The sequence below is a fragment of the Ixodes scapularis genome, unplaced genomic scaffold (assembly GCF_016920785.2).
Source record: "Ixodes scapularis isolate PalLabHiFi unplaced genomic scaffold, ASM1692078v2 PGA_scaffold0__279_contigs__length_252992795, whole genome shotgun sequence".
In the NCBI taxonomy this organism is placed as follows: domain Eukaryota; kingdom Metazoa; phylum Arthropoda; class Arachnida; order Ixodida; family Ixodidae; genus Ixodes; species Ixodes scapularis.
In genome coordinates, this window is record NW_024609835.1 from 25,789,059 (window position 1) to 25,813,812 (window position 24,754).

General features: G+C 48.1%; 1 protein-coding gene and 1 non-coding gene across 2 annotated transcripts in view; both read left to right on the forward strand.

Moving 5' to 3' along the window:
* Nucleotides 1–24,754, forward strand: part of LOC8030823 (facilitated trehalose transporter Tret1) — a 72,902-nt gene that overhangs the window by 39,354 nt on the left and 8,794 nt on the right.
* Trnas-uga lies at nucleotides 2,909–2,990 on the forward strand. The gene has a single exon. It is a non-coding gene; the product is annotated as a tRNA-Ser (tRNA).

The following is a 24,754-nucleotide window of genomic DNA, read 5'->3' on the forward strand; positions in this document are numbered from 1 at the left end:
TTTACAAAATTCTATGTATTCAGTTACTAGCTGACTGAATGCACGCTTCACTCTACTAAGTCGAAACATCCATAGACTCAAAGCATGCTCGATAGTCATGATATCCCAAAACGATAATCCGCGTGCCTGGGAAGCGCATTCGACTGGTGTGTTTAGCGTTCCATGCCGCCCCTTGAAATAGAAGTAGCCGCAGAGTAACAACAAATTAGATCAGAAGAGGCGGCGCATCATGCTGCCGAATGTCCTTAGAGTTGGTCGTAAAATGTCTGACAAAAATAAAAATAAAGGACGAGTGACAGCAAATGTTACTGTGGTCGCAGCAAACGTACCGGTACGTTGGTCGTAGCGTCCTGGCTGCCGAAGCTGCCGTGTATACTGTCAAGCCTGACAGCGACACAGCAGAGCGGGAGTCTACCGTATACGACCGTATTTACCGCCTCTGCTGTACACCGCCAGAATTCCGGCAGTTATCGGTACCACAAGGCCCCCCGATAAAATGTGCGCTTCGCAATTCTTACAAGCATGCCGCCGGGCGCCAACCATTGTTGCGAAGACCAACTGACTGCGCTGGTAGGTCACCCGAGAGCGCACGCTTAAGCCAGACGGTCGCACTGCAAATACACCATAGAAATCACAGTCTCAAGACACTGTCCGAAGCGTGTGTCTTCCTCGGATGACGGTCCTGGTTGTCACATCGATCATACACAAACTGCCAGCAGGAATCTATCTTCGATGCCTGCACAAAGGTGCGCAGCGCCACCCAGGCTATAGCCAGCAAAACAAGGCGCGGGCCGCCACAGGTCACGTGATACGCGCCCCGCCGGGGAATCTCCTCCGCGCTTGAACTCCAGTCCATTCACCGGGGACGCATTTCATCGCTTTAACGATGATATATTTGACACCACTCTTTTCACGGTCGTAGAACAGACGCAGAGCGCAGCGTGGGCTCGAGGTTGAAGCGTAGAGCGTCTTGGTAGCGCTGACAGTTCGTTCACAAGATGCCATCGATCTCCTTGGAAAGCGGAAAGAATTCCAATGAAAACAATCGATCAGAATGTCCTTTTTATTTAGGAACAAAAGAATACATTTTTTAACGCATATTCTCGATACATTCCAGAGGTAATCGTTTTGTCGTCCGAGATCGCTACGACTGATTGTTGAAGCTTTGAGAAATGTATAATTGTTCGTGCTCTTAGAGGCAAACGTTCTGCGTACTCGCTCTTTACTTGGAACATAAATTATTGTCGCTTTCTTCTTCTTCCTCCGCTCCCCTTTGAAATGGGAGACCGGTATAACGGTCATGCAATCTCAGTGGCGAAAGCGGTGTGCATCTATTTGCATCCGAACTTAGTTTGCCTCAACGGGCGATTTGTCTCTCAGCTGTAGATGGGCGATTTTGCCAGTGCGGTACAACCACTAGCCTGGTGTTTTTAACGTGCACCACGCAGTAGTGATACACGACTATATACGCCGGTACGATGCTCATCCAGATCGAAATGGGATTGAACCCAGGATATCTGGGTTCTGCAGCGCTTCTTGCATCCGAGACTGTTGGATCACTGCGCCGCAATGTTGCTCGACCTTCTCATTGGCTAAACTGATTAAAAAAAAGATTGTGCTGGCAGACACTTCAAATTTTCCGGATTAGAAACATTTGTAGTTTCGCGGAAGTTTTGTTAACAGCGCTGCCTATTCGCGTTTAAAACAAAAACACGTGTCGAAAATAGTATAACCGCGTCCAATCAACAACCAACTAGCCCACCTAATTGGTAATTTTTCAAACTGAAAAAGAAAAAACGCTGTGCGGAGTGCTCTATCTAGATCGGCAACCACGGACATGACTCGAACAGACCGGCATGAAAATGGCAGAGTCCGGAGATCGTGCTTGAAAATATGTGCATAACAATACAGACGTAAATGCGGTACTCAGTCTAGACACGCCTTGTGTCACTGATTATTGTAAATTTCGTGACATTCACTTGACCGGAAGTATGTAACCAATCGATCTTACTTGTTGGGGGAAATTGGTTTCAGAAGTGGTGGATGGCGAATATTTTAAAAGCATGGCGTCAACAAACAAAAAAACGTATTTAAATTTTTCACGTTACACTCCTTCCACAATTACGCCTGTGAACTCCTTACCACTTGTCAGATAACACTATTAAAATTATATTACTGTATAAATACTTAAATGTTCGCATCGACCCTGACCTATCATGGAAAATCCATACGGAGCATGTGATAATTTGTAAACAACAGTAATCGTATGTTTGGAAAAATAAGACGTAGTTTTCCTTTAGCCCAATCATTAAAATTTTTACTTTATAAATTTAGAATAGAGTAATCTCGAATATGCACGATCAGTCTAAGATCCTGGTAGAGTGATTTATATATCAGCTCTTGAAGCCGCTCAAAACAGGTTCCACGTTTAAGAGTCATACTCTCTAACTACCATCGTACATAAAGTGTCAAGTCAATGAAATGTAATCTCTCACTATCCCTCTTTTCTGTTTGGGTAGGATCTCTTACCTATGTCTAGTTCATAAAATCTATTACAAAAAATGACCGTATCTCCACGTGGTGGATGATGTTGGTTGGGGCGAAGCTCTGGTGGTGCTTGTCTGCGTAGACGCTGAGCCGCAGCATGCCGAGCCTTTCCTTCATTTTCATCCATGTCAGAGAATGTGTGGTATGGAACGTGGGTTATATACGCATTTGAGCATTTGACCTAAGCGCCCTTTCGTCAATAAATGTCGAGGCAATGCATGCAAAGTTTAGCGCGATTATATACGCATTTGACCGCAGCGCCCTCTCCTATATAGACGTTGAGCGGTTACATGCAACGTTTCATCCATGACATCCCCAGCTCTTGAGTTACAATCCCATCTCAGAGCCACCTACCCGTCCCGCAGTCGTGGTCGAGTGGTTAAGGCGATGGACTTGAAATCCATTGGGGTCTCCCCGCACAGGTTCGAATCGTGTCGATTGCGCAAACGTTTTTTTTTTTTTTTTTTTACTTAATTTCTTTTCTTATTTTTGCCCCACACGAGCACGTGAGCTCACGAGCACGATCACGAGCATGAGCACCAGCAAGATCCATGCGAGCACGGACGCCAAACGGACAAGGCTAGGCCCAACGTTACTAAAACACTCGGTTGGGAAACTACCATAGCGACTTTTCTGAAAAAGTGGCCCCGATCTGTCCTCGAGAACTGAGCTAATGACGAACACATCGCCGCCATTGCTCCCGCAGCGGCCACTCGAGGAACTGTACGTTACTTTTATTTTGGCTTTAATCGGCCATTTTGGAGCCGAAACAGATCCAGCGGAAGGGGTTACAAAGGTGCCACCCCCGTCTCCCCAGCGGACGCGCCGCGACTTACTACCGAAGTTAAAATGCACCTAGGTCGGGACGCGCTACCTGAAAGCACCGCTGAGGCATGGTTGTATAAAAACAATATTAATTGTGCCGCAAAACCCTGCAAACTAAAGATTTTAAAAACATCACGCGCCCATCAATTTGTACTAAACTCCAAAAAATTTCATACAAAAAGAGTCTTTTCCCTTTGTTTTTACGCAAATATATGCTATGTAAAAGCTCAAGGTGACCACAGTACAGACAAATGATAAAGAGTGGCGCTGTTGTCGTATTTAGCTCGGTCTCGGTGGACGCCAGCGGCCCATGTTTTGACGGCGAGTTTCCCAACTGAGTGTTCTAGTAACGTTGGCTAGGCCCTTCGCCCCTAAAATTCCAGTACTAAATTTCTACGATTAATGACCCCACCTATATATCTTAAAGAATCGATTATATTTGCAAATGCGGCATACCCACATGTAACACTACCTCTTTTACAGTTATTTCATCCACAAAACCTCTTGTGATTGAAACCGCCCTCCCCTTTTTATAGCCACAGAGATTTTACTAGGTTTAAGGGTGCACGAGGCCATAATTATTATTCTTGTTTTGAGCCTGTGTTACAATTTTTAATTATGTTTGTCTTCCCAAATCTCTGCCCCCTCTGTAATGTTTCTGCATTAGAAAAAATAAATGAATAATTAGAATAAATAAATAAATCACTATCATCATCTCAGTGTATAGCATCTGCGCCAAACTAATGGAAGCTTTTTTTAGACCGTTGAAGGAAGAAGTTGAAGATACTACTAGTTCGAGACGTCACCCCAACACGACGCCGGAATTAGATACAACGGCTGCGTGAGCGTTTATTTTGGAATGCGTTCCATTCAATCTTTTGGCACACGCTTGACTCTAACACTTCGCGATGGTGCAAATTATATCGAGGGTTTTACGGGTCGCCACTTTGTACTGGTAGTGTTCACACCATCGAAACGGAAACAAATGAAGGATGATTGATGAAGTGATCGAAAAACCAATAAGGAGTATTCAGTTGGTGCCATATTTGTGGGTGCTGTCTAGAGTGCACGCACAGAACGAGCCCCCATTAATAGGCTGCTAAGTCCGGCAATCCTGATGGTGTGGAATGCACGTTGCAAAACAACCATAGAAGCTCGCCATCAGCACGCGCTCAGCAGTCGCGCACACAACTATGACCGCCAGTGAATACTTCCTATAGACGATCTCACTAAGTGTTCGGCGCATGCGTGATGTCGTTATAACTTTAGTTCATGGAAGGCAGACGGCCGTGCATGCGAGGGCTCGTGCCGTCTCGTGCTCCTCGATCGCTGAGCTTCAGCAAGGTTACTGCACGTGCAGAAAGGCTAAGGTTCCCTCAATGCATTGCGGCAGCGGTGGCGTACGTAGTCAAACTGGCTGGTGAAATCGGTCTATTCTGATCTGCCATTGACGTGCTGGAGTGATGGTGCCAGAACAAACAGCTTTATGATCGCCATTAGTTGGTCGCAAATAAAACTGCTTTTTGAGCCACAAGATGGCACTGAAGTTTGAAAATGTTCTATTCCTAGCGGCCGGGAAGAAATTGGCGTTTTGAAGTTTGCTAAGGCCTTCTAATAACAAGTAGTTCTGTTTTGATAACGCTTCTGCGCCTCGTAAGCTTCGAGAGTGTACGCCCATTTTGAGCACGGCGGAGGGCAACAAGCGCGTTCTGGAGGCTGGGCGTCGGGGGTGTTGCAGAACCACTTGACAAGTCCTGCAAAAAAGAACAATTAAAATATTTCTTTCTGCGTGTTCCGGTATTTGAAAAACTATTTTTAACAAAACTAAGCTACAATAGTCGTCTAAACTTATTTTAAAAGCAGTCCTTGCTTTTCTTGCCTTATTAACACAATTTAATTTCAATGTCTCTCCATATGGTACAATTGAGCCCTTAACTCTTGGGGATAAAGGACTTATTCCAGAAGTGTACCCGTTAAAAAAGCATCACACTATATTACATAATGTTCAGCGTAATTGATTATAACTGACTAAACTCTAATTACATTCAGAAAACTGTCCACTAGTTGATCTCGCACAGAGTTTGAAGGATCGGCAAATGACGCAGCTACGCAGCATATATCCCAAAAATTGATCGCATAATGCTCGAAGTATTCCAAAATGAAATGTTCTTATATTTTCTGAAAGAAACAGGGCGCCCAAAAAGATCGAAGTTCGTGACACATACAAAAACAGCTTTCCTCGGAACAGCCAATTCAACGGCACACACCGCGAGATTTGTCGAACAATCCCCACGTTCCAGACAAACTTAACGGCGCAACAAAGGCGGATTTAATTAGTCAATCTCTCGCTCTTCGCCCCGCCGACTCCAAGATTGGTGATCACATCAACCGTATCTCGTAGCGAATTCAAACAGCAGCAGAGGCAAAAACTCTAAAAAGAAGAAGCACAAGCACTCGGCTGGTCCCTGACCTTTCTTCTTGGACCGGTGCCACCGGCTCAGCACCTCAGGCTCCCACCAGCTCATCTTTGTCCCGACAATTCCTCGGTATACTTTGCTTTATACCTCGGGTCCGAGCGCGGTCAAAGCCTATAAATCCGCGGTCACATTACAAAGGCATACTACAAAAGCATACCACTTCGTGAGGGGTTCTATAGCAACGTGAGAAAACGCGACGGCGGCACTAAGAGCCCATCGCCGCCCAGCCGACTAGACGCTATGCGACCCAGCAGCCGGGATCTAAACTTACGAGAGCCAAAGACCTGCCGGAGATCTGATCTCCCAGCATCCTGCGCAACACGCGTCGCCTCTGAATCCCCCCTCCCTTTCCCCTCCGGCGGATATATTTGCAGTCCGCGCTTTCGTCATTTCGCCGGAGAGCGGTTAAAAGCGGGCCCGACTCACCGGGCGCTCCGTACGGAAACGGAGAGAGCTTCATGTCAGAGCTCGCCAAGTATGTGCTCGGCTACGCCGTGCGTCCACAGCCACCCCGTCGCTTCAGCGGTAAAGAGAGCGCCTTTTGATACCCACTTTACGCTCTGGGAAATCTGGAGCGCCGAATTTCCAGCGCGTCATTTGGGAGGGTCAATCACCGCCATCTACGGAGTCTGCGCTATGGCACTGGGCATGACGTTTTGCTGTGTTCAGTGTCACAGCGCAGGCCGCGTTTTTAGGTCTAAACTAACGTTATTAGATTAGCCCAGTTACGGAACTGCTCATAGACGACACTACTTGCACGAGCAATACCCCCCCTCACTCACCACGACTCGCCTCCAGTCGTTCCACGCGTCGGGCGGCTGCTAGGGTAACTGCAGGCAGTGTATTCTATGGAATGCGTATACGTTTCGAAGCACAGCGCCTAGATGGCGCTGCAGCTCTGCTCTATGGAACAAACAGTTATGAAATAAAAATCTAGATGGCGCTTCAATCGAAGTGAGGCGCACTAAGTGAGTGAGGGTGGGTACCCCATTCCGCGAGAGTTCCACAACTGAGGTAATCTAGTAACGTTGGTCTAAACGTATTTTCAGCCTCGTCAATCGCCGACCTCCCCCCGAAGTCTGTAGCGATTGGCTCTCTCAAGTGCTTTGCGGGAAAGTGTTTGTTCCCGATTTTTTTAGAGTGTACTCTGAAAAAAAGGTAATGAGTTCACTTTCGAGGGAAGCACAAAACAGAGTCAATCACGGTGAACAACAGACGGATTCCAGTCAATGACGAAGCTGAGAATAGAATATTGGGCGAGAAAAAATGCAAGATGGGCAGCGATTATGGAGCAGAGACTATGGAACTATGTGCAAAGGGGCTATGAGACTAGGACTATGTGCGCAAAGACTGTGGGTCTATGAGCTCATTTGGCCCCTGCACTTTTTAAAAAGCCCGTGAAAGTAGACGCACATACTTTTTTAGAGTGTGCGAATATCGCAGTTATTGAATTTAATCGTATTCTGAGCTTCGTCATTCGTTGGGATGATTGTTCTATCGTTCGCCGTGATTGGCTGCCTTCCTGTTCTCCAGAAAAGTGAACTCACAGACATTTTATTGGAACACGCGACAACAAGTCACGATGAAGCATACCAGTATAACATCGAGTGGCGAAGCTGGGAATAAGATTAGATCAATAATTACCTCGATGTGCGCAAGGAAAACGAGAATGACGTTTCACGTGCTCAATTACCCTGAGCCATAGCCTCCTCTATATTTACAAAGCCTGCCAGTTAAGTTCGATGACGGAGCCATAGAGTGCCCGGTAGCACAAAACATTTCTCGAGGAACCTGTAGTCAGCGCACAGCTTTTGCACCGGCGAGGACCCGAAACATGGTTTTCAAACCCGACGACAAAAAAAGCCGTAGCCCGACGAACGCGAGATGCACGAGCGGACATTCCATTGCTCGGGACAAGTGTGTTTCGGCGTCTCGCCGCAGCGGAGCGCCCATTACATGCCTCTTGTCTGCCGCTCTACCTCTTCACTTTCGGCGGCCGCGTTTTGTGGCGATCCACCAGGCTTTGTCAGTATAGAGGAGGCTATGCCCAAGCACATCGCTTTTCTTATTTTTTTTTATGGACTAGTCGTATTATAATTTCCGTCATGCGCTGGTATTTTTGAACCTATCTCCGTGATTGGCTATACCCGTGTTTTGCCGGAAAGGGAACTCAAAGACGTTCTTCAGAGTGCTGAGCGTACCTCAATAAAAGACGAAATCTGTTCATTATACCTATATTATTCTCGTTAAGAGCCATTCGGTAATTGAACGAATGGATTCTATATCACAGTTCGTAAAGAAAGTGCCCGTGTTTTACACGTGCTTCCACACACAGCGAGGATTGCAGCCACCAACCCAATGCCCCAAACAAAAGTTTAAACATAAAACAGGTGAGGGCGTCTGCATTTTCACAGGAACTTCAGAAAGCCAACCACTGCATTCTACGCTTAAATACCAACCTAGTCACAAGGTCAAAAACTCAAGTTTTTTTTTTTTTCGTCCTTGGACGATTAACAGAATGCTGCGCAAAACAGCTCATCGCGGATCAGTGGTGGCTCATTATCAACCTACTTAATTGCACTTGACGTCTGAGCGCGGCTCGCCTAGTTGTGATTGGTCAACAGATTGCACACGACCATATGGGCCACACTTTAAAGATTTTCATTCTCGCCGTCTTCTACTTTTGCCTTCGAAAACCCTCCTTGCTCCACAGCTTTGCTCTATTCTTGATCGGTATACGAGCGTGCGAAAGTTCAAAGATGCAGCACTCGGCGTTCCAAAGAAGCTTTGATCACGCCGCGAGACCGGCGACACTTGCTTTCGACGAGTTGTACCTTTAGATACGGCTTCACGCACATTGCACACACAAAACACATACACACCACGTCGATTCTTGATCGGTACCCATGCGTCCGAAGGCACCGAGACACGACACTTCGGCGTGCCAAGAAAGCTTTGAACACGCCGCGAGACCGGCGAAACTTGCTTTGGAAGACTTGTGCCTTTTCTTACGGCACTGCGCTTTAGTAAAAATTTCCACGTGTTCTCAACGGCAAGTATTACGCCTCACACGCCGATCTTAAAGAACGTCTTCGGCAAATGATGACGAGCGAGTAGAAAACGTGTCTATAGCACGCTGGAAACCCGCAACAAAACGCTAGCAAAAGGAAAACATTTGCCATGCAAGATGGCCATCCGGTGGTCGCACTCACGGAGCGGGGATGCGCGATCCAGCAATTGTTATTGAGATCAGTGGCAATGCGTACCTTCTTCTGCTAGACAATGACTATCATCATCGGCAGCAGCAGTTTCTTTCTATACGTACGTTTACTTTATGTTGCCTCCATTCGGAGTCACTGTATTAACTATAACCCGCATGTAAGCGATTTGCCGAGAGACGAGACAGGTGACGTCGACCCCCTTCGCTGTCGCTCGGTCAGTTGCGCGATAAGGTAAACCGCATGAAAGTGGCGTGGGCAAGCGACCTAGGCGGTGAGGACGTTTTCTAGAAATCCAAAGACCGAGCGACGCGACGGGCGACAGTGAAAAATCTCCGTCGCTTGCAGTTGACTCTCGTCACTGTCGCTCGTCTCGTCGTTCCCTAAATCGCTTACATGCGGTTCAGCCTTTAGGGGCCGCTTTCGCACAAGACTGCTCGTGCACGCTTTCGGGAAGCGCGTCATGGAGACGTTTCAGAACTGGTGGCAACGGTACCGCCGCTCTGTATGAGTGAAGTAGAAATGGTAGAAGCGGGAAGTTGTCCGAAGAAAAAGTGCAGCAGAGTGTGGACGTTTTTCGGCCGTTCCCAGGCAATCAATTGAAGAAACCACAACAGCTGCTTGAGTCGAGTCTTTCCCAACACGTTTCATGGTTGTTCAGCTCTTTGAGTGAATGAAGATGTTACTTTTTGGTGGTCGCAAGTGCAACAGAACAACGCGTTTTCCCAGAATCTTCTCAGATCAGTGAAAACAAGGTTCCCGGACGTAAGCACACAGGCACATCACGCCCTTGCCACCTGCCTTGGTACTCGATTCAAAGACATCTGCTACAACAAAAGATAAAAGAGAACGTAGATTTCCTGCTAAATACAATGCTTCAGGATGTACCGGGCTCAAGCGAACTGGGATTATATGTTCACCATCCGCGTGAACCGTGATATTATGTTTAGCATTTTAATATTTTAGTAGCTTTTGTCTTTATTTAATTATATATCGTTGAACTCCAGCCATTATCGTCTAGTCGCGTTTTTACAATAAATTTAAGAAACATTTTGGAGCAATAAATATAATTTTATAATCTCCTTGCTCTTCTTTAGTAGCTGTCTACTTACTATTCGGAAACTATTGGAAAATTATTCGATTTGTATTCGTATTGGATTCGGTGCCACAATTATTCGATTCATATTCGATTCGGTTTCAAAAATCACTATTCGCACACTCCTAAAAATAGCTAATAGTTTTAGTCAGCTGTCAATAAAAGCAGTACTTAACTGAAAACTTAATTATATTTACACCTTAGCCTTTGAACTAACTAAACAAAGGAATCGTTTTAATTTTATTTTCGTACAGATATACATAAGGTATTTTTCAATATCGAGGTCTGAGGCTAAACGCAATTACGACGTCAGGGATCTTGACATAAAACCTGCTCTGTACATGTTAGGAATTATTTCAAACTTTGTGTTGCCACCTGCTGCGCTAACCGCATTTCCTATTTTTAAAACAAAGCTACAGTAAACTAAACAGTCAATGAGCTCTGTGTAAAAACAAACAAAAATTAACTTCATACCCGTAGATGGCAACTGCAAAAAAGCCTCCCAATGCGAGGCCTTTCATGGTTAACAAACAACAACAGTATGACAACATGTTTTCGTGTGACTAAAAAAGACGCAAGGGATATTTTTCCGTGTTCAATGTCTGAAACTGGGGACAATTACGACGTAAGAGCAACAAATATATTCTGCCTTGTACATATTAGGCACTACTCCATAGTTTGTTTTTCACCCAACTGCGCTAAACCAATTTTCTATTTTGTCAAACAAACTAATCAACAAACTCCGCGTAAAAAAAAAAATCTAAAATTAACTTTTTATTTGAAGGTGGCAACTGCTGAAGAGCCTCTTTCTCCCCAAAGCCTTTGAAGTTTAGCAACCCGTTCAGAAATGCCATATAGGGCAATCTCTATAATGTATAAGCCTAGTTGCCCATTTCTTGAGATGTCAACAGAAACTTTTCGTACATGGTTTTTGCCGTCCCGCAACGCTCTCCGCCACCCGCTACGGTACCCCGAACTCTACAGTCAAGGCCATCGGCGCGCAGGCGCAGCAGCCGCTTCTCCGTTGCGGAGGGCTTAGCGGAGCGGGAAACGCGGTCTACGTAAACTCCCTAATGTATTGCATTTCTGTGCTGGAAACATCCACGATGTGACACCATATGTTCTCGTAACTAAAGAATGCTCAATACAAAGCTTTGATACTACACGCACCTGTCTTTCTATACCGACGCTTACGCGGGGCCCCGATGCTGCTCCTGCGCACAGAGTCGTTGCGGTGCAGTTCCACGTGTCGTAACGGCGGCGAGCTCCGGCGATGTGTCGGCGTCACAGCATGCGTGCTCCGCGTGCGGTCCTTGCGTCATGGGCGCCCCTACGGTTTAAGTCGGCGACGCCCGCTGTTCCCAGCCTCACTTCGCTATTTAGCGGAGACGTGCATCGTAACAAAACAGTCTGCCACCACTCAGTGCTCAGTATACATCACCGGCGGAACCTACCCTGCAGATCATCAGAAGAGATACCGGAACGGAAAGGATGACCGTCATTCAAAGTGCGAGATCAGGTTTTTCTATTTTATTCTCATCGCGAATTCTCAAGGAGTTAGCTTCGCATCAATTATTGGTCTTTCTTTAAGCCTCGATCATCACTGTTAATACGTCGTCATACAAAAGACAGTCGGCAAACGCTGTCGTGTCCCTTCCTTGTATGACGGTCACATGGGTCATACGAAAACTGTCTGCTGACATCTTCAAGCATACTTATGCATAAAGAAAAAACTTATGCTTCGAACAAGCCTCAGGCGCGTCCGCCGATGATTCTGTCCTCATATCTGTAGCGAACGACGTGTTTTTTGTATGATGTACGAGCAGTGCTGTAACGGCATTCTTCAGCACAGCCAATGGTAGAGCCACTAAAGGGGCTAAGCTTGAGAGTAGGGAAACTTCCGCCATTTTTGTTGCTTAAAATCAATTGACATCTCGTAGGCCCTGAGATGGGGAACGCTAAAAAAGCGGACGAACACAACAAAATCTCATACATTTTGTTGTGTTTTTTATTGTACTCCATCTCAGGGCCTACAAGATGTCGATTGATTACCCGCTTGCCTGCACTCTATCAGTGCTTAAAATCGATGTTGCTAGCTATCTGAAGCTTTGTTTGAAATTTGGCAGAAAAAGCTTCTCCGTCCACCAGAAATGTTTATACAGTTTGTACCAGAGCAAAACGGTATTCCTTAAGCCTCCTGACACCGTATAGCTAAGATTTATAAAAAGAAAAGTTTCGTTTTTGAATTGTCACTATCGCAAATCGCACCCGCCTCGCAATAATAGGCTATAAAATGGTGCGCCAATAAGCCAGTCGAAGAGTAGAGGGCTGATACTCAAAGCGTACCTACTTTTGTAGTTCTAGCCATTGTGTTGGACAAGAAATATCACGCTCCAGGCCTCAACCCCCTTTATTAATGCATAAGCACAAACTGTCCCATGAAGCGAGACGACGTCATCAGCTTTGAAGCCGCGCCAAACGGCATCTAAACTCCTTTCTCGAAGTGAAGCCGAGATCTAATGGCTCCAAGCTTTGAAGCCGCTCGAAAAGCTCAGCCAAACGGCACCTAGTTTTCCTGCTCCCAATGGAGCGCACCGAAGCCGAAATCTGATGGATTTCGGCTTCAGTCCCATTGGCTGGCGCGAGTCATAGTTTCAAGGAACGAGGCTCCCATTGGCTGCTGCGCGTCAATTTCAACGACATGACGCTGCGTGTCCGCGCCGCCAGCGCGCCGGTAACACGTAGCGTCTGGCCGCCGAGCAAGGCAGCGGCCCTACGCCCAAGGTCAGCGCGGCGAGGAAAGCGCGCGTTCGGCCGTCGACACAAGTGCGCCGCAGACGAAATAAGGGAGTAGAAGAACAACATGCCTGCTTTCGCATTCGCAACTCATAAGAAGTGTTTAGGTGTACCTCGAGTCTTTATTGTTTAATGCGAAAGCATTAACTGTCTCATGGAGCGAGCTGACGTCATCAGTCTGAAGCGCAAAAACGGCTCCCAGTTTCCGCGATCCCAATAGGAGCGATCCGCCTTCGGTTCCATTGGCTGGTGCGCGCCGACGGGGCTCCCATTGGCCCTGCGCCATGGCCTCCGAGATCCCGAAGCGCGCACGCGCTAGTACGCAGCAGACGACACAGGGAGCGGGCGAGCGGCTTGCATGCTTTTGCATTCACAACTTTAGTAAGAAATGCTTAGATGTACCACGGGCTTTCTTTTTTTTTTATATAGTAAACGTTTGCGTACTTATTGGAGTACGATAGTGAACGCACTGCTGGTTAGTTGAACGCATTACAGAAAACAAATAAGAGTGATTTCGAGTGAATTGCGGTGCACGTTCCGTTCGCGGAGCGTTTGTATAGTTCTTGGGGATATATTGCCAGAGTTTCGCTTTAACCCGTACCAAATTGTTCTGTGCCGACATGCCCCTGGAATAAATGTGTTGCAAGTCATTCCTATATAAAGAGGAGGTTGGAAACTGGCATGTCCCATGTAACAGAATAGAGTTATAGCGGGTGTTTCTGCGAAGACTTTTCAAAAGTTCCTAAAACTAAGGTGGTTAAGAAAAAAACCTGTTTACGGGAACAAACTTTCAGCTACGACGGACGTCTGGGATTGCAAATAAAATATAGAAGTTAGGAAAATAATAACCGGAAATTTAGTTATTAATGTTTAAATTATTGAAAATAAAGATATGGTTCCGATTAAAAACTTGCCGAGCGTCATCGACAACTCGTAAATCAGTCAATTTTAGGACGACTCGAAGCACGTAGGAAGCGAGAGAGTACGCTGAAGTTACCACTCGAGCAGCAGCCGGAAGGCCGGCGATGCGCGAAAACGCGGAAGATATTCTTACCATGGCGGCATTAATATTGCGAGACGTCACGCGCTCTGTCTCTGCATTGAGCGCACGCTCCAGTTAAATTATTACACCATGGCCTCCTCCATACTCACAAAGCCTGGAAGTTCGACGACAAAGCCATACAGTGCCCGGTCGCAGATTTGAAGCGCAAGGATCTGGTAGCACAGAACATTTCTCGGGTAACCTGGACGTCAGCGCACAGCTTTTGCAGCGGCGAGGACCCGAAACATGGTTTTCAAACCCGACGAGGAAAGACGCGGTAGCGCGAGGAACGCGAAGAGCACGAGCGGACATTCCATCGCTCGGGAGAAGAGTGTTTCGGAGTCTCGCCGCAGCGGGGCGCCCGTCACGTGGCTCTCCTCCCATCCGTTGTCTGCCGCTCTACCTGTTCAGTTTCGGCGGCCGCTTCTCGTGGCAATCTACCAGGCTTTCTCAGTATAGAGGAGGCTATGATTACACGCTCGCAGAGGTTGTCTAGAGCAATTAATGAAATTCGGACTACTTTCAATCTATTCGAGTCAAAAGGAGTCCAACTCTACGTAAGGTAGCAGTAGCACAATATTACCGAGCCGCAACCTGTTTTTCGATTTAAAACGCGTTCCGTTTTTTTTCTTTTGGGGGATGTCGTCATGTGAGCGGGAGGGAGGGGGGGAGGGGGGGGGGGGGAGGGAGCTGCGAGCCGCAGCTTGGCCACCCTGATATAACCACTGCATAAAATACATTAAAGGCACCAGGGCAGCAATCGCACTGCACTGACGGAAATGTCCATATAGAGCGGAGAGCTGAGACGTTCCTTCAGGTAGACTAATACCGCTGACAGACTAACACATTAAAGTCCTTCAGAACGAACCGCTTTAACGAGTCGGCGAACTATCTCGCGATCTTGCGCTTAGCGACGTGCGCTTGTTCACCGACCCTGCTGTCTAAAGATGCATGAAACGCCATTACTCGTGATTGCTTGCCGAAGTTACTTCTTGAATTCGTTGCAACACGGCATATAAAATCAGTGTTCCTAATAAAGAAAAAAATTATTTGTTTTTATACCAAAGTAAATCAGACTTATTTCATTTAAACCAGATTAAATTTATTTAAATTACTGTACCTATAAAATCGTGTCTTTATTATTACATATATTATTAAAAATAACAAATTGATTGATCAATCCATTCTATCACAAATGGCAACTCAGAAAAATGTTTGTATATTTAAACTGCAGTTTAATTACTTTTTATTGGTGCAACCCAACCATTCTCGAATAAAGACAGCTTTATTTTTAGTGAGACTTTTTTTCGGGCTCGGATTTAATTTTAGTACGACATTTTCTTTTTTTTTCTAAGTTTTGTTTTGCTTCCACAAGGACGTAACGTACCTGACGAACGATGTGAAATCTATAAAGAAAGCTCAATAATCCGATTTGATCAAAGTATAAATGCTTTTTGCTCGTCTTCAGTGTGATATATATATTTTTTGCTTGATGTTTTGTTATTATAAAACGAATGCACCATAGAAAGCATAAAATGATATACAAAGGATAAACAAAAACTATATTAAATTATTTTTTTCGGGAAAGGTTTGATTTAAATCATCGTCGAAAAACTGGCCTGATTAAAATCAGGATTGAAGTTATTATTTAGATGATGATTTAAATCATCTAGAAATTTATTCTCCACCCTGTTGGTGATCCTAATGACGGAAATGTCTGAATCAGTCTCGTATGAATCAATTGATCCGGGCGATTTGTTCCTCTCATGCTTTGCGGCGTTGCAAATGAGTGCGCGTATGCATCTTCTCACGGAGCTACTGCGAGGATAACATTTAAAAGTCTACACGTGACTGCGAACCCAACGTACACCCGCCGGCAATATGAAAGTGAACACCTTACCTGGGTTCCTGCCCGTTTTACGGCTCCTCAAATGGTACGTGGCCAAGGGTCTAAAGACTCTAAACTTTGCGTTCTAGCCTTCTTCTCTTGGAGGAGCGTCAAAAACAAGAAGAGGGCTGTTCACCTTCATATCGCTCACGGGTGTACCGCGCAGTCAGTCACTTTAGCGCGTCTTCGGAACATCCACAGACATTCCAGTGGGTGTTTGCGTATGCTAGACTATAATCTAGTCTTGTGCGAATAGTGGATTTTGAGTTCGAAGCGAATTCGAAGCGAATACTGGTTTTGGCCGAATATCTTCGATTCGAATATCGAATAGTTTTTCCACGCCTTTCACTACCATTGCCTAATGCTTCGACTAAAACCCAGCTAACTTGTGAAGGTTGTTCCACTTGTTCATTTATAAGCTAAGTTTATCTATATTATTTAACAGTGTCTTCATAAGATCTGATGTCTTGGGATGGCAAGTAAACAACGAATTTGACATAAAATGAATCTTATAGAGATGGCCAACTATACCCAATTGTGTGAATTTACAAATTTTTCTATATAAAATAAGCCTTCTTTAGTAACGAGTTTAAAAAGAAATATTTGCGCATGTTGAACGCAAGTTGTAAGGGCATCTCTCCTAACATAGTATACTCTTGCAAAACAATCAGTTTAATTTTTGAACTTTTACTACAATCCAGATATACACATTCACAAAGTTACCATTTATTCCCAAATACAGCCGGCACGCGTGCACCATCCCGATTTGAATGTATGCTTTCTTCCAAGCACGCAATTGCGATATTCTTACTTCTCCAAGTGTTTATCGCGGCGGGTTACCCCGTTAAGGGCGCTTCTTACCGAGCACCGATGTAATGCAGAGAAGCAACACCCGCGGAGCTCGCTTCCGCGGGTATTGCTTCTCTGCTGTGCACCGGTGCTCGGAAAGAAGCGCACTCAACGTGGCTAACCCACTGCAATCGACGCTTCGAAGAACTCGAATAGCGCAGTTCTTCCCGAAGCGAATATCGAATAGTCTATTATTCGAAACTACTATTTGAAATTTCAAATATTCGCACAACCCTACTATAATCGATGCAGTTGATTCCCAATCTAAAGTATGCGCTTATTATGATTTGCAGGTACATTGTAAACCCCCTGCCGGTGCATATGCCAGCCAGCTCTTAATTAAACGGTGCACGACTCCCTTCGGACCACACTTTTTTTTTTCGTCGACACGCAACGTTGAATCGCCTGTTATCTCAAACAATAAGCCAGTGCCAAATTTTCTTCCCCAAAAAACAATTATTGACTTTTTTTTTTTACTTAATCTTATTTCAAATATTTCCACGTATTGCAACTCGAGCGTCGCGCCACTGCAGGTTCGAGTGGTAACTCGCAGTCGTACCTCGACGCAAGCTCCAGAATGTAGTAAAAACATCGCAGAAACTTAAGAACGGGGAACAAAAAAAAAACGAATGAAGCACAGTATTGTGTGCTTTTCCTTTTTTGTGTGTGTGTGTGTGTATTTTCCTCCGGCTTTGTTAAGTCGCACTCCTCGTGCATCCTATATAAATATATATATATATATATATATATTCGTTGTACTATATATGTATATATATTAAAAAAATATATATATATATATATATTCGTTGTAGATGTGATGACAAAATCACCTGCGGTCAGTCATCGAGTATATTCGAAGTATATTTGCTCAATGCACACGTGTGCTTTGAAGAGGTCTGCAGATATTCTTTTTTTCTATGGCCAATGAGGCAGGACCCCCATACAAGGAACGAACACAGCTCAGACAATGTCTGTACACTGTCTCTCGTGTGACCCATGAGCAGTGTCATCGCGTCATCAGGTTGGCCTCGGCTGGGTTTATGGCGTTGTTAGCTGTTCAGAAGATCGCTCTCGCTGCACTGCTTGTGTTTCCTGTAGTTTTGTTATTGTCGCGGAGTTGAGTGACACGCAGACGCATCGGATTCCAGTCGGCAAGTGAAGTGCTTTATTCGAGCCGCCGATTATATAGCCTCGCAACGGAGGAGCGACAGAGTGAGGGGGCGCCACTTGCGACCTCTACATCTCCCCTTCAGGGAAAAAGACACAAACTTGTTGTCTTTATAAATTAAGTCTCTCGGGCGTCTTGATGCGTCGCCCGAAGCGAGAAACTCTGCCCGGTTGCTGAGGGCACACTGGTGACTGCGGCGTGGGCACCGACGCTGTGCCCAGCACTGGGGATTCCGCCAGAGACCGCGGAGACCCAGTGGAGCGTTGTAGGGGTTGCGGAGGCGGCGAAGCATCATGAGGCACTGGAGGTAGAGTCGATGCAGCTGGAGTGTCGGAGACCGGCGAACTAGCAGACTCCACTGCAGGCTGAGATGGTGTAAATGGAACCAGATGACGACGGTTCCGCTCAAGTATGCCTGTGGGCGTCTGCACAACGTACGAGCGAGGTCGTCTTGCTGGCCCCAAGACACGCGCAGCTCCAGGTACATCTGCAAGCCAAACATCTTCGCCCGGAGACAGCGGACGAAGTGGACGAGCGGCGTGGCGCCTGTTGTAGTCCTGTGCCTGTCGGCGTCGTGCACACGAGTCTCGCTGGTGGAAGAGAGTCCTTGGAGGCGTTCGAGGGATCAGGGCCTCCTCAAGCTTCGGCACCGTGGTCTGCAGTCTTCTCCCCATCAAGAGTTGCGCTGGGCTCCATCCACTTACTCCCGGGGTGTCGCGATAGACGAGCAGGGCCAGGTAGGGATCCTTCGTCTTGGCCAGCAGGTCCTTCACTGTCCGCACCATGCGTTCAGCCTCTCCGTTGGCCTGCGGGTACCGGGGGCTGCTGGTTACGTGATGGAAGCCGTAACAAGCAGCGAAGGAGGCGAAGTCCCTTGAGGAGAACTGTGGCCCATTGTCGGAGACGACCACTGTGGGAATGCCAAAGCGGGCAAAAATGCTCTTCATTGCTGCAATAACAGCCGAGGAAGATGTCGATGATAGGGTAATCACCTCCGGGTAGCGCGAATAGTAATCTACCGTGAGGAGGTAGTGACGTCCACCTACTTCAAACAAATCAGCCCCCACCCGAAACCAGGGCCTGCTCGGAGTCTGGGAACCCATGAGTGGCTCGTGGCGCTGTACCCGAGTCTGAGCGCAGGTCTCACAGCCGGCCACCAGCTGTTCCAGTTCAGAGTTCAGTGTCGGCCACCACACGGACTCGCGCGCCCGTGCCTTGCAACGGCCAATCCCCTGGTGGCCCTCGTGCAGTCTGGTCAGCATGTCACGTCGGAGCACCGCAGGAACCAGGATCCGGTTGTTGTAGAGCAGCAGCCCCTCACAGACTGTGATGTTGCTCCTCGTGCTCCAGAAGCAACGTAGATGGGCAGGAACTTGCGACGCTCGCCGCGGCCACCCACGTTCGCAGAGACGAGCCAGATCCATGCAGGTTCCGTCTTCCTCCTGGTGTTTGCGCAGTTGCTCAAGACCCGGAGCAGTAAGGTCTTGCCACCCCTTCACAATGTTGTTTACGAAGCGCTCTACATCGAGGGAGTCGACTTCCAGACTGGCAACCTGCGTAGTAGCTGGAGCCCGGGAGAGGGTATCGGCGGTGGCGATAAGCTTCCCAGGGACGTAGAGCACCCGGAACTGGAAGCGAAGGAGCCTCATCCGCAGCCGTTGAATTCTTGGAGGGACGAGGTCTAACTCGGCGTTGCCCAGAAGTGTGACGAGAGGCCTGTGATCAGTCTGGGCGTCGAACTGGATACCCCGCACGAACTGTTCGAATCGTTCAACTGCCCATGCCACGGCGAGTGCCTCCTTTTCGGTTTGGCTGTATCTGGACTCCGTCGGAGTTAGTGAACGACTTGCAAATGCCACTGCACGATGCTCTCCGGAAGGTTGCTGCTGCAGGAGAACTGCTCCGAGGCCGTAGGAGCTGGCGTCGGCGGACACAGTCGTGGGGTAGGTAGGGTCGTACCGGGCCATGCAGGCGGTTGAGCTGAGCAGCCCTTTCAGTTTCTGGAACGCTTGCTGCTGTGCAGGACCCCAAACCCATGTACTGGACTTCTGAAGAAGAGCCCGGAGGGGTGCTGTCGTGTCCGACAAGTGGGGAAGAAAACGTCCCAGGTGATTGGCCATCCCCAGCAGTCGTCGCACTCCACTGACGTCTGAGGGAGCCTCGAGATCTGCGAGCGCTTTGATCTTCTCCGGATCAGGACTGATGCCTCTGTCGCTGACCATGACGCCCAGGAACTTGACTTCACGCGCCGAAAAGACGCACTTGGAGCGGTTGAGCTTGACCCCGGCTGCCTGGAGACGCTGCAAGACGTTGTTCAGGCGACGGTCGTGCTCAGCCTGAGTGCTGCCGAAGACCAATATGTCGTCGATCATGTTTACCACACCCTCGAGGCCTTCCAGGACACGGCTCATCTGTCGCTGGAAGTATTCCGGCGCCGAGCAGATGCCGAAGGGGAGGCGTCGGAAGCAGAACCGCCCGAAAGGGGTGATGAACGTAGTCAGTTCTTGGCAGCTTTCTGCAAGCTTCACCTGATGAAAGCTCGCCGTTGCGTCGAGTTTGGAGAAGACCTGGGCTTGTCCAAGTTGTCCCAGGGTGTGCTCGACGGAGGGGAGGATGTGTCGCTCTCGTAGGACGACCTGGTTGAGGCGGGTCAGGTCGACGCAAATTCGGTAGTCGCCAGACTGCTTCGGAACGACGACGATGCCGGAGCACCACTCTGTGGGGCCGTCAACGCGGCGAATGACCCCGTCGGCTTCAAGCTTCGCAAGTTCGCGCCGGACAGCGTCATGGAGTGGAAGGGGAACCCTTCTCGGCGTGCTCAACGAAAAGGGTCGTGTCCCGGGTTGGAGACGGATGACGTACTCCTCTCGCAGTTCGCCCAACCCGTCGAAGATGTCTCGGGAAAGAGGCGTGCGCTGCTGTGGCCCTTCGGAGCTTGTGACAGCATCTGCGAACCGGACGACGCCCAGGGCCTGGATTGCGGGGAACCCAAGTAATGGCGTGGTCGATGCTGGCAGCACGTATATACGCTGGACCGTGGTCGTTCCCTTCCACGTGAGAGTGGCGTCGAAAGTGCCCAAAACGGTCAACACGTGGTTTCCTGGTCCCGTGAGCTGGCCTTCTACCGGTTGAAGTTGTGGAGGGAGGCCTGGAAAAGTCTCGGGTACGGCTGTGACTTCGGCGCCGGTGTCGATCTTGAAGTTCACGGAGTGACCGTCGACGGAGACTTGCGTGAACTTGGCTAAGGGGCGCGGCGTCACCGCGTGCAGCTGAAGAGAGCCAAGTCGGTCCCGCTGTTCGCAAACGGCTGCGTAATGACCTTTCCGCTTGCAGCGGCTGCATATGGCGTCCCGTGCCGGGCAGTTCGCACGGGGGTGAGCGGTGCGGCCGCAGTAACGGCAGGGGCTGTCGCCGTCGTGCTTGTCGCGGGCCGCGTGCTTGCCAGTGCGAGTGTTCTTGCGCTGTAGGTTTTTCCCGGAGCGCTGTCGACCCTCGGAGTCGTGCTTGCGTGTCTCGGCGAGCACGTGGCCGGGAACAGACTCTGCGAAGAGCGTGTCACGTGCACGTCCGGCGTCCTCGTGGACACGAGCCTGGAGGCGGGCTTCGTCCAGCGATAGCTTGGGACTTCGGCAGAGTTTGTCGACGAGCGCCTTGTCGCGAAGTCCCACGACGAAGCGGTCCCTTACGAGTCGGTCTTTAACTGCGGTCGACGCATACCCACATTTCTTGACGAGCGACCGGAGCCCCGTGAAAAATGCGTCCACGCTTTCGCCGGGTTCTTGGATGCGACGATGAAACACGACGCTTGCGTATACCTCGTTGGTAGGATGCACGAAGTGGCGTGTGAAGGCTTCTTTGACGGCGTCGAAGGACAGTAGCGCTTCCGAAGACAGGCCGAATGTCTCAAGTACGCGCCGAGCCTCGTGGGAGCCCATGAGGAAGAGAAGAGTCCGTACCTGGACCTCGTCGGCGGCGTGGTGTAGTCCCGAAGCGAAGCGGAAGTCTTCGAAGACTGTAATCCATTGTTCCCAAGTGCTGGGGTTCGCGAAGTCGAACGGAGGCGGCGACGGGAGGGACGTGTGGGGACTGTCGAGCGGCTGTCCGCTAAGCCTTGTCTCCTGCTGCGTAGCTGGCGTAGCCATGCCGGCCGTGTCGAGCGAGCGAGCCGAGGCGAGGCGAGCGGGCGGGCGAGCGAGCGTTACGCCGCTGCTGTCGTGACCGCTTCTGACACCATGTCGCGGAGTTGAGTGACACGCAGACGCATCGGATTCCAGTCGGCAAGTGAAGTGCTTTATTCGAGCCGCCGATTATATAGCCTCGCAACGGAGGAGCGACAGAGTGAGGGGGCGCCACTTGCGACCTCTACAGTTATGTGCCTTTTTTAATTTATACTGGAGCAACGACAGAGAAGCCGGAGTTACAGTGCTCATCCATCGTACAAAAAACAGTCTGCAACAAAACACGAGTCACCGCCATATCCGTGGTTCGAATGCCGCGTGCCCGAGTTTTCTCCTCGGACTCGTTCCCACGCGGCATTCGAAGCACGGATCTCGCGGTGACTCGCGTTCGAATCTCTATGCAGATTGTCTCTTTGTATGACGTACGAGCAGCGTAATTTTTCGCTTTAGTGGAACAACCAAGACATCGACACGGATGTATCGCTAAAAGCAACGACAAAGTCGCTCGTTTCAAGTCGCCTTCAATTTTCGACTGCGGCACAAGCATGTAGCTCCCTTCCCCACACTCTTCCCGCTCTTTGACCAATGACAATGGTCAAGACTTACGAAACCCCCTTTTTTTTCTTTTCTTTTTTTTCTTTTTTGTTCCGACAAATAAAAGCGTTATCTGTTTCAATCACTCTCTCACACGCAACTTTGTGTGTTGACGTAGCAAATAGCCTTTCAGAAACATGAGTAGCATTCCAAATTATAGGCTCTTAAAAAAAAAAGTGGTATTTTGTGATCCGTTAGTTAGACTCTAAAGCATAAAGAAAGAAACTTGCGAAGAGGCTGTATTTGACACGTCCGCTGCAGGCCAGCCTCACGTTGTCTAAACATTCAACGTCTCTCTCTCTCTCTCTCCCTTGTATCCGTAAGAATGTTACTTGTCGCTCCGGGGGAACGTCAGCAACTATCAAACAAAAAACAAAAAAAAATCAAGCTTCCAAACGTATATTGAAAATAAAATTCCTTAATATTGTTTTCCTTCACAACGTCCGGTGAAAGCTGTCACGGATTACACGGGTGGAATCCCACACCGCTGCGTCCAATGAACTCGGTTGCCAACGCGCCCTTTCCATTCTTCGACGCACCCCGTAAACTTGGCGAGAAACTTTCGCGAAAGCTGCGCCGCTCCCTCCCGAACAAACAATGCTCCATCTCGCAAGCTGGCCTCAGCATACCCTTTAGGCAAAAGCACGGGCGCCAGAGCGCGTCACTGCACAATGCTTTTCGAACAGGAGCAGGCGCGCATAGAAAGCCCTTTCAAAAGCTACGCGCTCTCGGCCACACCACTGCCTGCACTGAAACCAACTTTGTGAGATCGACTTTACGGTACGAAACTGAGGGAGAGGAGGAGAGGAGAGCGCACGGGGACGTCAAAGCGCGTAGCTCTGATTGGAAGGATTAGTGGGTAGACGCAAAGGCTAACCGCCCTTGACTCTACCCTGTGCATCCCACCAATCAGAGCGAACAAGAGCGTCGTCTGCTCCTCGCGCAGTATCTCATGTCCGAACGCCGGCGTTCCGCGTTCGAACGCGTTCGGACAGTGAGCGGAGACGAAGGCAGCTATAGCTGGCCTTTACGTCTACCCGCTCATCCTTCCAATCAGAGTTTGGCGCTCTGACGACCCCATGCGCTCTTGTCTCCTCCTCTCCCTAAATTATCTATTCACCCTCCACCGCATGGGCGCCGCCATTTTGGAATCACGTGATGTGGCCGTCATTAGAATGCTTCAACTCGTCACCCCGCCCTTTCCACCGCGCTTTGCCGGTTGCGTTGTATTCGTGTTTATCGTCGCGTTTCGACGCATTGTTTCTTTTTTCTGCTATCTTACTCCGCAAGGTGTTGTCCGGTATTTATGTTTATTGGGAGTTGCAAGTAGCGCTGTGTGTTCGTTTCTTTTACGTGTCCGTTGTTTTGAGCGCTTTTACCCTCGGAAATATGTATCAAAGACTACAGACAAAAAAAAAAAACACTGAGGTTTTGCAGTAGGGCCAAGAAAACCCCGATTATATTTTTTTTTTGTCAGTAACAGGTACATTAGCTATTTTATTAAGTTGTACTACTCGGCTATAAAACTGATCGTAAAAGTTGGTACCGTCGGTTAGACGTCACGTCGCTGTACGTCGAACCGAACTTTCGGGGGTATCATATTGGACAAAAAGTGTAAAACAATACGCCTCTTTTTTTTTTTTTTTCTTTTTTTTTTCTAGTGTATACTGAAAGGATCCTCCTTTGTATTCATAAAGAATAAAAGCAAATACTTTTAATTTTATGGGGAAACTCATGGAGAAAATGGGCAACGTACATTTAACTTGCGTTTTATCTGATGCTAGGAGCAAGGGTACATCAACATCAATTACGATTTGTTTTGTTCATTATATCACACCCAGATGTGTTTAACTTTTTTAATTGTTTTTGCGATATAAAAACGTGTTTGCGATAAATCCTTTTTTTTAAATTAAAACGATACTTTACTAGGCTCCATGTCAACAGTCTTTCAAGTGACTTAATGATTTGGTTAAGATAACCAGTTCAATTTAATTAATATCTATACACAATAAAGTTTGGAACCCCCGCGTAAGAAACTGTCACAGACAGCTTCGAGGTGCCTATGGTTCGCGATAT